Here is a 13,182-nt window from a genome sequence, read left to right on the forward strand (position 1 = left end):
CATCACTGTCTTACCAAAGAGTATGTATGTTATTTACACAATATATGTTCTGTGTCTACTTCTGTCTAATAGGAATATAAACTCCTATTTGATTGCTTCTAGTAAGCTATTTTGCCTATTTGATACTATATAATTTATAATATTTTGTTTTAGTTGTTTTGACACTGGTTTCACAAAACTCACTATAATAAGCTGTATCTTTCTTTTCCATTTTCTACAGTAATTAATATATTATATATCTCCATAAATTATTGCCAAAAAGGTTTTCTGAGGATTTTACCTAAAAGGTACATTTTAATGAAATTTGCTTAATGGAGCAATAATAGAGGTGGTATGGCAGAGAAAAGCGTTAAGTATTCCTACCTAATACTTGGATCTATCTCTCATTTTGCTATCGTTGTTGTTATTATTTTTGTTTTTCATCTTACACCATGAAATCAGACATAAAAGAAAATGAATAATGAGATGACAGTAATTTCCTCAAGTCCCTATAAGACCTCATGATTGTCTTTTTACTATAAGTAAACAATTGCTCTGTGTATTCTCACCCTTCATATTGCTAAAGAATAGGTATTATTTATTAAACGTTTTACATCATTAGAAATTTATACTGTTAAGATCAATTAACTAATGCAGCTTATATTAAAAGGAAAAGTATTGGATTTAATTATTTTAAATGTAAATATGAATAAAATGATTTCAAACAGGAGTAAGTCTGAGGTCCCAAAATGTCTTTACTATTTCAATTTATCTGTGATTATGTGAATACATTTACTCCTTATGATGATTTAGATGACAAATCATTCATCAATGCCTTCTCACCTTCTGTGACTATTATGTAAAGGGGAGAACAACAAGAAAAAGATCATGAAGAAGTAAAAGAAGGAAAATGAGAAAAAATAAGAGGAGGAATAAAAAGAGGGTGGCAAATAATGATGATGATAGTGGTGGTGATGATGATATCCCGATCATATGGCAAGAATGAAAGATAACAAAGTAATGAAAATATCAAGCTGAAAGTAAATAGTAAGCAAGGTAAATGAAATAAGTTGATTATCTATCCTACAACAACTTCAAAACAGACACTCCCAAGAATTGCAAGGATTATCCACATATACAAAAATAGCAATCTTAATCATTAAAGGAAATACCTCTATCTGTGACAAAGCATTCATTTCAGTATTTTACATATTTTATTGATCCTTTTATTGCACTTATTGTGTGTGATTCTTTTTCAGAAATTAGCATAATACAATGAAAAGAATGGGATTAGAATCAGATTGTAGTTATTCATTCAGTAATGTCCAAATATTCATGACCCCCTAGACCATAATGTACGTTGACTCTTCTTGGCAAAGATACTGGAATAATTTACCATTTCCTTCTCCAATGCATTAAGGGAAACAGATCTCATGATAAAGGGAAACTCAAGCACAGAATTTTAAGCATGATAAATTTTTAGCACAGTTAGCAGTTTCTAATACCTGGGAACCAACTTTCCTCAGTAAATAGAAATTAAATTGACAGGTAGAAGAAACTCTTTCATGGCACTTGCACAGTCATTATTTTTAAATTTTTCAAGAGTTCCAAATATTGTCTTTCCATGTAGGAATGTAAACAGTTCAACTTTAGTAAGTCCCTTATGACTTCTCTTTGCTGTTCACCTTTTCATCGTTCTCTTCATTCTTGTGTTTGAAAGTCAAATGTTCTTTTCAGCTCTGGTCTTTTCATCAAGAAAATTTCAAAATCCTCTATTTCATTGAAAGACCATTTTTCCCCTGAAGTATTATACTCAGTTTTGCTGGGTGGGTGATTCTTGGTTTTAGTCCTAGTTCCTTTGACTTCTGGAATATCCTATTCCATGCCCTTTGATCCCTTAATGTAGAGGCTGCTAGATCTTGTCTTATCCTGATTGTATTTCCACAATACTTGAATTGTTTCTTTCTAGCTGCTTGCAATATTTTCTCCTTCACCTGGGAACTCTGGAATTTGGCCACAATGTTCCTAGGAGTTTCTCTTTTTGGATCTCTTTCAGGCGGTGTTCTGTGGATTCCTTGAATATTTATTTTGCCCTCTGGTTCTAGAATCTCAGGGCAGTTTTCCTTGATAATTTCATGAAAGATGATGTCTAGGCTCTTCTTTTGATCATGGCTTTCAGGTAGTCCCATAATTTTTAAATTGTCTCTCCTGAATCTATTTTCCAGGTCAGTTGTTTTTCCAATGAGATATTTCACATTATCTTCCATTTTTCCATTCTTCTCTCTTTGTTCTGTGATATCATGGTTTCTCACAAAGTCCTTAGTCTGCATCTGTGCCATTCTACTTTTGAAAGAACTATTTTCTTCAGTGAGCTTTTGAATCTCCTTTTCCATTTGGCTAATTCTGCTTTTGAAAGCATTCTTCTCCTCATTGGCTTTTTGGCCCTCTTTTGCCAATTGAGTTAGGCTAGTTTTCAAGGTGTTAATTTCTTCAACATATTTTTGGTTCTCCTTTAGCAGGGAGCTGATCTGCTTTTCATGCTTTTCTTTCATATCTCTCATTTCTCTTCCCAGTTTTTCCTCCACCTCTCTAACTTGATTTTCAAAATTCTTTTTGAGCTCTTCCATGGCCTGAGCCCATTGGGTGGGCTGGGACACAGAAGCCTTGATTTCTGTGTCTTTGCCTGATGGTAAGCATTGTTCTTCCTCGTCAGAAAGGAAGGGAGGAAATGTCTGTTCTCTGAGAAAGTAGCCTTCAATAGTCTTATTTCTTTTCCCTTTTTTGGGCATTTTCCCAGCCAGTGACTTGACCTCTGAATATTCTCCTCACACCCACCTTGCCTCCTGGTCCTCCCAGCCAGCGTTTGGGGACTGAAATTCAAATGCTGCTTCCAGCCTTAGGGCTTTTGTCGGGGGCAGGGCTGCTACTCAGTGTGAGAATTAAGTTCAGGTGGTCAGGTCGGGGCAGGGCCGCCTCTCAGGCTCAGTTCCCTCAGGGGGTTTATGCACAGACCTTCCCCAATGGATCCAGGCTCCCGCCCGCTTGGGGAGCCCCAGTCTGCAGCCGCCTCTCAGCTTCTACCTTCCGGGGGAGGCCCGAATCATGGGGACACACCACTCCCCTCTTGACCCGCCAAAGAGACTCTCTCACCGACCCCCGTCACCTGTGGGTGGAGGAACTTGTGCGGCCGCTGGAGATCCCGTCCCTGACGCCTGCTCGGGTCTGTTTCTCTTGGTGCCGTGGCCGCAGCAGGTCTGGGCTGGGCTGGGCTCCGCATCTGCAGCTCGAAGGACCTTTTGCGAGAGGTTTGCAGGTCCCTCTGTGGGTGGAGGGACCCACGTGGCCACTGGAGGTCCCGTCCCTGAAGCCCGCTCGGATCTTTTCCTCTCAATGCCGCGGCCGCTGCAGGGCTGCCCTCAGCTCCCAGTCTCGGCACCCAGTCCGCAGCGCAAAGCACCCCCCGCGAGAGGTTTGCAGGTTCCTCTAGAACAGAAATCTCCCTCACTCCAATATTCCGTGGCCTCTGGGTGCAGAATTCGCTGTGAGTTGCTCCCCTGTACCCGTTCTGTGGGTTGTGGGTTCGGAGCTATGTGTATGTGCGTCTTTCTACTCCGCCATCTTGGCTCCGCCCACACAGTCATTATATTTAAAGATAGATGTCTCACTTCTGATTGGTTGATGCCCTCTTACATCAGTTCCTCATCAGATGATTTGATATCCCATAGCTAATTTCCACGGAAAACTCTTCAGGTAGCCAAATATCCTATGGCCAGATTGAGTCACACCCCTTGAAAAGTCCCATGGTTGGCAATTTCTGGGAGCTGAGTGTAGGGTACAAACATACAATTTTTGTCCAAATTCTTTGTGATGGGTTTAGAATTTTGGGGATAGAAAAAAAATGAGAAGAATAGAACCACAAATGATACACTTGGAGGAAGTCGTGGTTCTGCACCAATACATTTGTCTTTAATACTCAGTTGATGCTATTATCTCAAAGTAAAGAACTATATTGAATGACATAAAATAAATATTTTCAATATCAATTTGTTTTCTGACTTGCATTGTAACTACATTTCAGAGGAGAAGAAAAGAAAACAGAATATCTTAGCCTATGGTAAAAATGTCTTGAGAGCTGTCTGTCAAATACATGGTTCATAGCCTCCATGTGGCAAATTAAAAAAGCGAATGTAATCTGAATGAAACTAAAATCTAAGAATTTTACAAAATAAGTTAATATAAAACAAATCACATTACATTTTAAAACTAAGTCAATAAGCAGTCTACTGAAATTCATAACTACACTCATGGACCCTCATTTCCATTACTATTTGATTACATTTTTCTTACAGATTCATCAATTACTTGTCTTTTAAACTTAATTATTTAATTGTATTATTTTGAGCAGAATTCATGAAGTATGGTCAATTTTCTAAGTTGAAAATATTGAAATATATCTGTCAAGCACTAGATTATTTGGGTAATGGCTTTAGTTTACCACTTTATTTCAGATTATGAGAGATCATTGCTAGAATATTAAAGAAAAACTAACTTTGCATTTTTGATGTAATGTAGAGTTTACATGATGCTTAGAATGTGAAAGAAATTGGAAAGAATGACTTTTGAATGAAAAATTTTCATGAATATGTAGGAAAGACCTGGAGATTTTGAATTCAATAGGAATTATTCAGTGTTTTCAGTTGTGTTTGGTTCTTTTTAACCCCATTTTAGGGAATTCTTGGCGAAAGTACTGGAGCGTTTTGACATCTTTTCCTCTAGGAACTGAGGCAAACAAGGTCTGAGGCCAGATTTGAATTCAGGTTTTCCTGACTCCAGGCCTAGCACTCTATCCACTGAGGCACCTAGCTTTCTTTCAATATAAATGATGACATAAATTAAAACGCAACAAGGACTTCACTATTCTTTGTCCCTCCACATTTAGGTAGTAATTTTTCAGTGCAACAGTGACATTCTTGTTCCTTAGAGTATATATTAGAGGGTTAAGTATAGGAGTCAAAATTGTGTACAAGAGAAAGAAAAATTTATCATTTGTTGAGTGGTTAGACTTAGGCTGTAAGTATGTAATAACTATAGGCCCATAAGAGTAAGCCAACAACCATGACATGAGAAGAGCAAGTAAAGAAGGCTTTGTACCTTCCTGTGGCTGATGGGAGCTTTAGGATGGTAGAAATGAATTTTATATACCATCAGAGCATCAGCAGAAAAGGAACCATGACAAACAATATAGTACCAGCATAGAGAGAGAGCTCATAGAAAAAGGTATCCCAACAGGCTACCCTCAGTAATGGGCGGAGATCACAGAAAACATGATTGAGTTTGTTAGAACCACAGAATGGTAAAGAGAAAGTCCGGCATGTCTGTGCTATCTGTACTGGGATTCCAGTGGTCCAGGAGTCAGTCACTGGCTTGACAAATATTTTGCGGTTCATGATTAGAGGATAATAGAGAGGCTTGTAAATAGACACATAAGGGTCATATCCCATCACAACAAGGAAGACACATTCAGGGACTCCTAGGAAAAGGAGAAATCCAAGTTGTATGCCATAGGACAAAAAAGTTGTATTTCTGTTCTTGGTCCAAATATTTGTCAGCATTCTGGGGAGGGTGACTGATGTGTAACATATTTCCAAGAAAGAAAAGTTTCCAAGACAAAAATACATGGGCATTTGGAGAGCTGGATCCACTTTGGTTATAACGATGATGAGACCATTTCCTGTCAGAATACTCAAGTAGATGACCAAAAATGTTCGAAAAAGAATCCCTTGGAGTTTGGGTTGCTCAGAAAATCCAAGGAGAATGAATTCCACCACAACTGTGAGATTTTCTCCTGTTATTTTTTTCTCTTTTGATCGCATCCCTCCCCAAGAGGGTTGAATTCTAATTGCTCCCTCCTCCCACTGCCCTCCTTTCCATCATCCCTCCCGCCCTGATTATCCCCTTCTCCCCCACTTTCCTGTATTGTAAGATAGATTTTCCTACCAAAAAGAGTGCGCATTTTATTCTATCCTTTAATCGAATGTGATGAGAGCAAGCTTCATGTTTTTCTCTCACCTCCCCACTTTTTCTCTCCACTGAAAAGTCTTACTTGCCTCTTTTATGAGACATAATTTGCCCCATTCCATTTCTCCCTTTCTCCTCCCAATATATTTCTCTCTCACCTCTGAATTTCATTTTTTAAGATATGATCCCATCCTATTCAATTCACCCTGCGCTCTGTGTGTGTGTGAGTGTGTGTGTGTGTGTGTGTGTGTGTGTGTGTGTGTGTGTGTAATCCCACCAACTATCCAGACACTGAAAAAAGTTTCAAGAGTTACAAATATTGTCTTTCCATGTAAATAGTTCAACTTTAGTAAGTCTCTCATGATTTATCTTTACTGTTTACCTTTTTATACTTCTCTTGATTTTTGTGTTTGAAAGCCAAATTTTCTTTTCAGCTCTGGTCTACTCATCCAGAATGCTTGAAAGTCCTCTATTTCACTGAAAGACCATTTTTGCCCTGAAGTATTATACTCAGTTTTGGTGGGTACGAGATTCTTGGTTATAGTCCTAGTTCCTTTGACTTCTGGAATATCATATTCCACGCCCTTCAATCCCTTAATGTAGAAGCTGCTAGATCTTGTGTTATCCTGACTGTATTTCCCCAATGCTTGAATCGTTTCTTCCTAGCTGCTTACAATATTTTCTCCTTGACTTGGGAACTCTGGAATTTGACCACAAGATTCCTAGGAGTTTCTCTTTTTAGATATCTTTCAGGAGGTGATCGGTGAATTCTGTCAATATTTATTTTGCCCTCTGCTTCTAGAATATCAGGGTAGATTTCCTTGATAATTTCATGAAAGATGATGTCTAGGCTCTTTTTTTGATCATGGTTTCAGGTAGTCCCATAATTTTTAAATTGTCTCTCCTGGATCTGTTTTCCTGGTCAGTTGTTTTTCAAATGAGATATTTCACATTATCTTTCATTTTTTCATTCTTTTGGTTTTGTTTTGTGATTTCTTGGTTTCTAATAAAGTCATTAGTCTCCATCTGTTCCACTCAAATTTTTAAAGAACTATTTTCTTCTCTTTTGTTTATTATACTCAAGAGGCCCCTAGTTATCAAGAAGAGTAGAATACTTGTGGAGTTTGTTATAAACATGAAAATAGGAAAAGAGAAATTATATCTACTCCCTTCTTATAAATATTCAGTTTTCTTTTATAATGAAGAGAAACTTTGACATGTAAAATAAAACAAATGGCTAACGAGTAGTTGAGATGCTGAATATTTTGGAAGTCACAGATATAGAATCCACAAAATTTCCCATCCTAAATGAACTACTTTTCAGGGTACATAAAGTTCTAAAGGACGATCATTGAGAAATTGAACTTTGAAAGACCATGGTGGGGGGATAAAAAGAAATCAGTCAAGAATGGATAAGTGCTTGTGTTATCTCTTTAGCCTATTTTTAAAGGTATTATTTTCTTCAGCATTTTTTGGGGTCTCCTTTAGCTGGGTGCTGATCCGCTTTTCATGCTTTTCTTGCATCTCTCTCATTTCTTTTCCCACTTTTTCCTCCACCTCTCTTACTTGATTTTCAAAATCCTTTTTGAGGTCTTCCATGACCTGAGACTGCTGAATATTTGTTTTGGATGTTTGAGATACAGAATCCTTGACTTTCATGTCTTTCCCTCGTGGTAAGCATTGTTCTTCTTCATCTGAAAGGATGGGAGAAGATATCTGTTCACCAAGAAAGTAACCTTCTATAGTCTTACTTTTTTCCCTTTTTTGGGCATTTTCCCCACCAATTACTTGATTTTGGGGTCCTTTGTCAAGAGTAGCGTATACTCTGGGAATCTGTAAGATCTCAGTTCCTCCCAAGTGGCACAATCAAGTGTGTACAGTGGTCTGAGAGCAGAAAGACATTTTTGTGCCCACAATCTTAGCAGTTTCCTCTCCACAGCCTCCTGGCCTCCAGTTCTGTAGCCATTCAGTGCGAGATCAGCTCCCTCTACACAGGGCTGAGGTAATAATCAGCTCCTCAGTGCCCCTAGGGTTTTTATGATCCAACAATGGATGTTGGCTGCTGTAGGGCCTGTGGTGGGAACTGCTATCACCTGCCTGATGTGGCCTCTGTGGCCACTGCCTGAGGCTGGAGCTATGGGAAGGCCCTTTCCTCTTCCCAGTCAGCTGAAAAAACCCCATTACTGACCTCTGGGTCCTGTGTGTTGAGGGATCTGCAGACCCCCTGCTGTGATTAGAGATTCCGTCCCCAAGGTGTCCTCCTCCCAGAGCCACACCACGCTGTGTGGCCAAGGCTGGGCTGGGCTCCGCTCCGTATCCGGTGTAATGGAGGTTTCCCATGGGCTTTTCAGGTCACCCTGGTCTGAAAATCTCCTCCACTCTGTTGTTCTCCACTTCTGCTGCTCCAACATTTGTTGAGAGTCCCCCTCCATAGGTATTTTATGGGCTGTGTGGGGACAGCCACCATATGTGTTTCTTTCTGCTCTGCCATTTTGGCTCTGCCCTGAAGGATGAATATTTTAAGAGATACAAATTGCCTAAATTAGCAGAAATGGAAGTTGAATACTTAAATAACCTGAATTCAGAAAAATAAATTGAAGACGCCATCAATTAACGCCTTAAGAAAAAATCTTCAGGGCCAGATGGAATCATAAGTGAATTATTTCAATCATTTAAAGAACAGTTAATTCCAATACTATATAGACTGTTTTAAAAAATTGAGGAGGGAGTCCTCCCAAATTCTTTTTATGATACAAATATGATTTTGATACCTAAACCAGGAGGATGCAAAACACAGAAAGAAAATTTTAGACCAATTATTCTAATGGATATAGGTGAAAGAATTTTATATAAGATTTTATCAAAAATAATATAGCAACTAATCACGAGAATAATACATTATGATCAGGTGAGTTTTATACCAGGAATGCAGAGCTATTTCAATATTAGGAAAACTATTAATATTATTTATCATATCAACAGCAAAGTTAACAGAAACCACATGATTGTCTCAACAGATGCATAAAAGAGCTTCTGGCAAAATACAACACCCATTGCTATTGAAAAAACTGGGGAACATAAGGATAAACAGAACTTTCCATAAAATTATAAGCAGTAACTACCTAAAACCTTTAGCAAGCATTATATGCAATGGGGGTGAGCTAGATGCATTTTCAATCAGATCAGGGGTGAAAAAATAAATTTTCTGCATTTCTATATACTACTATCAAAGCCTAACAGCAACAGATAGAAAGAGAATCCCAATTAAAGTTACTGTAGACACTATAAAATATTTGGGAGTCTACCTGTCAAAACAAATCCAGGGACTATATGAAGACAATTACAAAACACTGTTCACACAAACAAAATCAGATCTATGTAAGAAGAAAAGCATCATTTGCTCGTTGGTAGGCCTAGCCAATATAATAAAAATGACAATTCTACCTAATTTATTTTTGTTCTTCAGTGCCATACCAATCAAGCTATCAGAAAATTATTTTGTAGAGCTAGACAAAATAATATTAGAATTCACCTGGAAAAACAAAAGGTCCAGAATATCAATGGAAGCAATGTAAAGAAATGCTAGTGTAGGTGGCCTAGTTCTAACAGATCTTAAATTGTATTATAAAGCAGCAATTATCAAAACCACTTAATACTGGCTAAGACAATGGTAGACCAGTGCAATAGGTTAGTTACTCAAGACACAGTAGTCAAAGAATATAGCAATCTACTGTTTGATAAACTCAAGAAACCCAGCTTCTGGGATAGGAACTCACTCTTCGACAAAAATTGCTGGGAAAACTGAATAACAGTATGGTGGAAACTAGACACAGACCAATGCTTGACACTGTACACAAGAATAATGTCCAAATGGGTGCATGATCTAGGTATAAAGACTGATACTATAAACAAATTAGTGGAGTAAGGAAGAATGTATTGATCAGATTTATATATAAGGAATGAATATTTGACTAAACAAGAAATAGGAAACATGATGAAATGCAAAATGGGTAATTTTAATTACATCAAATTAAAAAGTTTTTGCACACACCAACCCAGTGCAACCAATATTAGGAGGAAAGTAGAAAACTGGGAAAGAATTTTTGCAAACTAGTGTCCGTGATAAAGGTCTCATTTCTAAAATATGTAGAAAATTGAATCAAATGTACAGGAATACAAGTCATTCCCCAATTGATAAATAGTTAAAGGATATGAACAGGCAGTTTTCAGAGGAAGAAATCAAAGCTACCTATAGTCATATGAAAAATGCTTTAAATCACTATTGATTAGGAAGGTGCAAGTCAAAACAACTCTGAGATACCACATCACACCTATCAGATTGGTCAACATGACAGAACAGGATGATGTAAACGTTGGCGAAGATGTGGGAGTGTTGGAACACTATTTCATTGTTGGTGGAGCTGTGAGTTGATCCAGTCATTCTGGAGAGCAATTTGGAACTACACCCAAAGGGCTAGAAAATGTGTATACCCCTTGACCCAGCAATATCCCTTTGTGGGACTCTTTTCCCAAGAGATCATAAAAATGTGAAAGGGTCCCACATGTACAAAAATATTTATAGCAGCACACTTTGTGGTGGCCCAAAACTGAAAATCAATGTGTTGCCCATTAATTGGGAAATGGGTGAATCAGTTGTGGTATATGAATGTAACGGAATACTATTGTGCTCTAATAAATGATGAACAAGAAGACTTCAGAGAAGCCTCTAAAGACTTATTTGAACTGACGCTGAGTGAAAGGAGCAGAACCACCAGCACTTTATACACAGCAACAACCACAGTGTGCCAGGATTTTTTCTGATAGACTTAGAATTTCATTGCAATGCAAGGACTTAAAAATTCCCAGTGATCTCTTAAGGCAAAATGCCTTCCACATTCAGTGAAAGAGCTATGGAATTTAATCGCAGAATGTAACAGATCATTTTCTTTTGTATTATATTTTGGTTTGCTTTATGATTTCTCCCATTCACTTTAATTCTTCTGTGCAATATGACTAAGGTGAAAATGTGTTTAATAGGAAGGCATGTGTAGAAGTTATATAAAATTGTACACCATCTTGGGGAGGGAGAGGGGAGGGTGTAAGAAGGGGGAGGGAGGGGAAAAATCTAAGGTATATGGAATTGATTGTAGAACACTGATTACAAATAAAACAATAATAAAAATAAAAAAATTGCTTAAAAATTGCAATTGGCAAGTGGAAGCTAATGAATTCCGGAGACATCTACAAAAAATAAAGTCAAAATGGAAAAACAGAAAATGTGAAATAGTACATTACAAAAGAAAATGGCCTTGAAAATAGTTGGAGGATATATAACTAAGGAATTGTGCTTTGTTCTCCTTCATTCTCCCAGAGGACCGTGATATCACAATGATGACATCACTTGCATTTGACTTTGATTTGAGTGTGGAAGAGCTGTGAAAGGCCACCAAACTCACTTTCTACTCCTGAGTCATCTGGGTCCATTGGGTTTATATTCAGCAGCAAAACTGAAGATGGATGTGGAAGAAATGCGAGACCCTGGTCCTTTCAGGCTAAGGTCTTACCACATTCTCACTTTGAGTGAAAATTACCCATCCAATGAATTCGTTTCTTTAAGTACTCAAGGGATGGTCAGAGCTACAAGATCTGACCAAGGCCTTTCACACTGTTAGTCCTGAGGGCTTATGGAAAATTAGGTCAAAATTTGGTTACCCAGAAAAATTCATCAAAATTGTAAGTCACCTTCATGATGAATGTTTGCCTGGGTTCTGGATAGTGGACAATGCTCTCGAGCCTTCTTAGTCACCAATGGAAATGAAACAGGACTGTGTACTTGCTCCCATGCTTATTAGTATGATGTTTTCAGCCATGTTGTCAAATGCTGTCAATGAGGATGAACATGGCATCAAGGTCAACTACCATACTCATGGTATGATCTTCAGTTTGAAAAGGCCACAAGTCAAGACCAAAGTGGAGGGAGTGCTGGTGTATGATTTTCTGTTTGCAGATAATTGTGCACTCCATACAGCCTCTGAATCTGAGATGCAACAAAATATGTGTCAATTCTCTGCTGCCTGTGGTAATTTTGGCCTAATAATTTAACACCAAAAAAATGCAGGTGCTCCATGAGCCACCACCACACCATCCATGCATGGAATCATTAATTACAGCAAGTGGAGAAGTTTTGAATTCTTTGTATAAGTTCACTTGCCTTGGTAGTGTACTTTCCATGGATGTACATATTGACAATGAAGTTGATGCGTGAATTACCAGAGTTAACTCAGTGTTTGAGAGTTTCCAAAGAAAAGTTTGGGAGAGAAGAGATATTAGACTGAGTACCAAACTGAAGGTCTACAGAGGCATTGCGCTGACCTCAATGTTGTATGCCTGTGAAACATGGACAGTCTACCAGTGCCCTACCAAGAAATTAAATCACTTCCATTTGAACTGTCTTAGGAATACTCTCAAAATCACCTGGCAGGGTAAGGTGCCAGATATTGAGGTCCATGCTCGAACTAAACTGCCAAGCATTCAACCAGTGCTACAAGGAGTCCCAACTCCGATGCCCTAGACACATTGTTCCAATGCAAAATGCACACTTGTCAAAAAGACTATTTTAAGGAGAACACGCAAGAGGTGGGTGATAACATAGTGGTAAGAAAAATCAATACAAGGACACTCTCAAGGTCTCTCTCTAGAACTTTGTATTTGATTGTGTGTCATGGGAGACTCTGGCATAGGACTGTTCAGCATAGCATGCCCACATCAGAAAAGATGTTGTGCTCTATGAGCAAAGCAGAGTTGAAACAGCACAAAGGAAATGTAGCAAATTTGGAGTATCCACCCCAAACGTTTACGTGGACTATCTCTGTCTAATCTGTGGTAGAGAATTGGGAGCTCGTATTGATCTGATCAGCCACAATCGTACACACTGACACTTCACTTTGTCATGGTAATGCCATTTTGGTTCTCTTCGAGAGTGAAAGAGAACAATCAACTAACTCAAGGGATGATCCCTTTAATAAAAAAGAAACCAAACTGGGAGGGGAAGACCCTCAGGGTTTCTGGGTAAAAGAGAAACAATTACTATTCAGCTATTGCGTTCACTCTCTTCTTGGTGGGTGAGGATTTGTCCAGTCTATGAGCTCCAGAGTAAATTGGGTTTAAGGTTTGAACTTTGAACAA

General features: G+C 38.3%; 1 pseudogene; it reads right to left on the reverse strand.

Annotated features, from left to right (window-relative positions):
* Positions 1-4,849: 4,849 nt before the first annotated feature.
* LOC140516968 (olfactory receptor 10AG1-like) lies at positions 4,850-5,852 on the reverse strand (annotated as a pseudogene).
* Between the last annotated feature and the right edge of the window lie 7,330 nt (positions 5,853-13,182).

Source organism: Notamacropus eugenii (genome assembly GCF_028372415.1).
Source record: "Notamacropus eugenii isolate mMacEug1 chromosome Y unlocalized genomic scaffold, mMacEug1.pri_v2 SUPER_Y_unloc_1, whole genome shotgun sequence".
NCBI lineage: Eukaryota > Metazoa > Chordata > Mammalia > Diprotodontia > Macropodidae > Notamacropus > Notamacropus eugenii.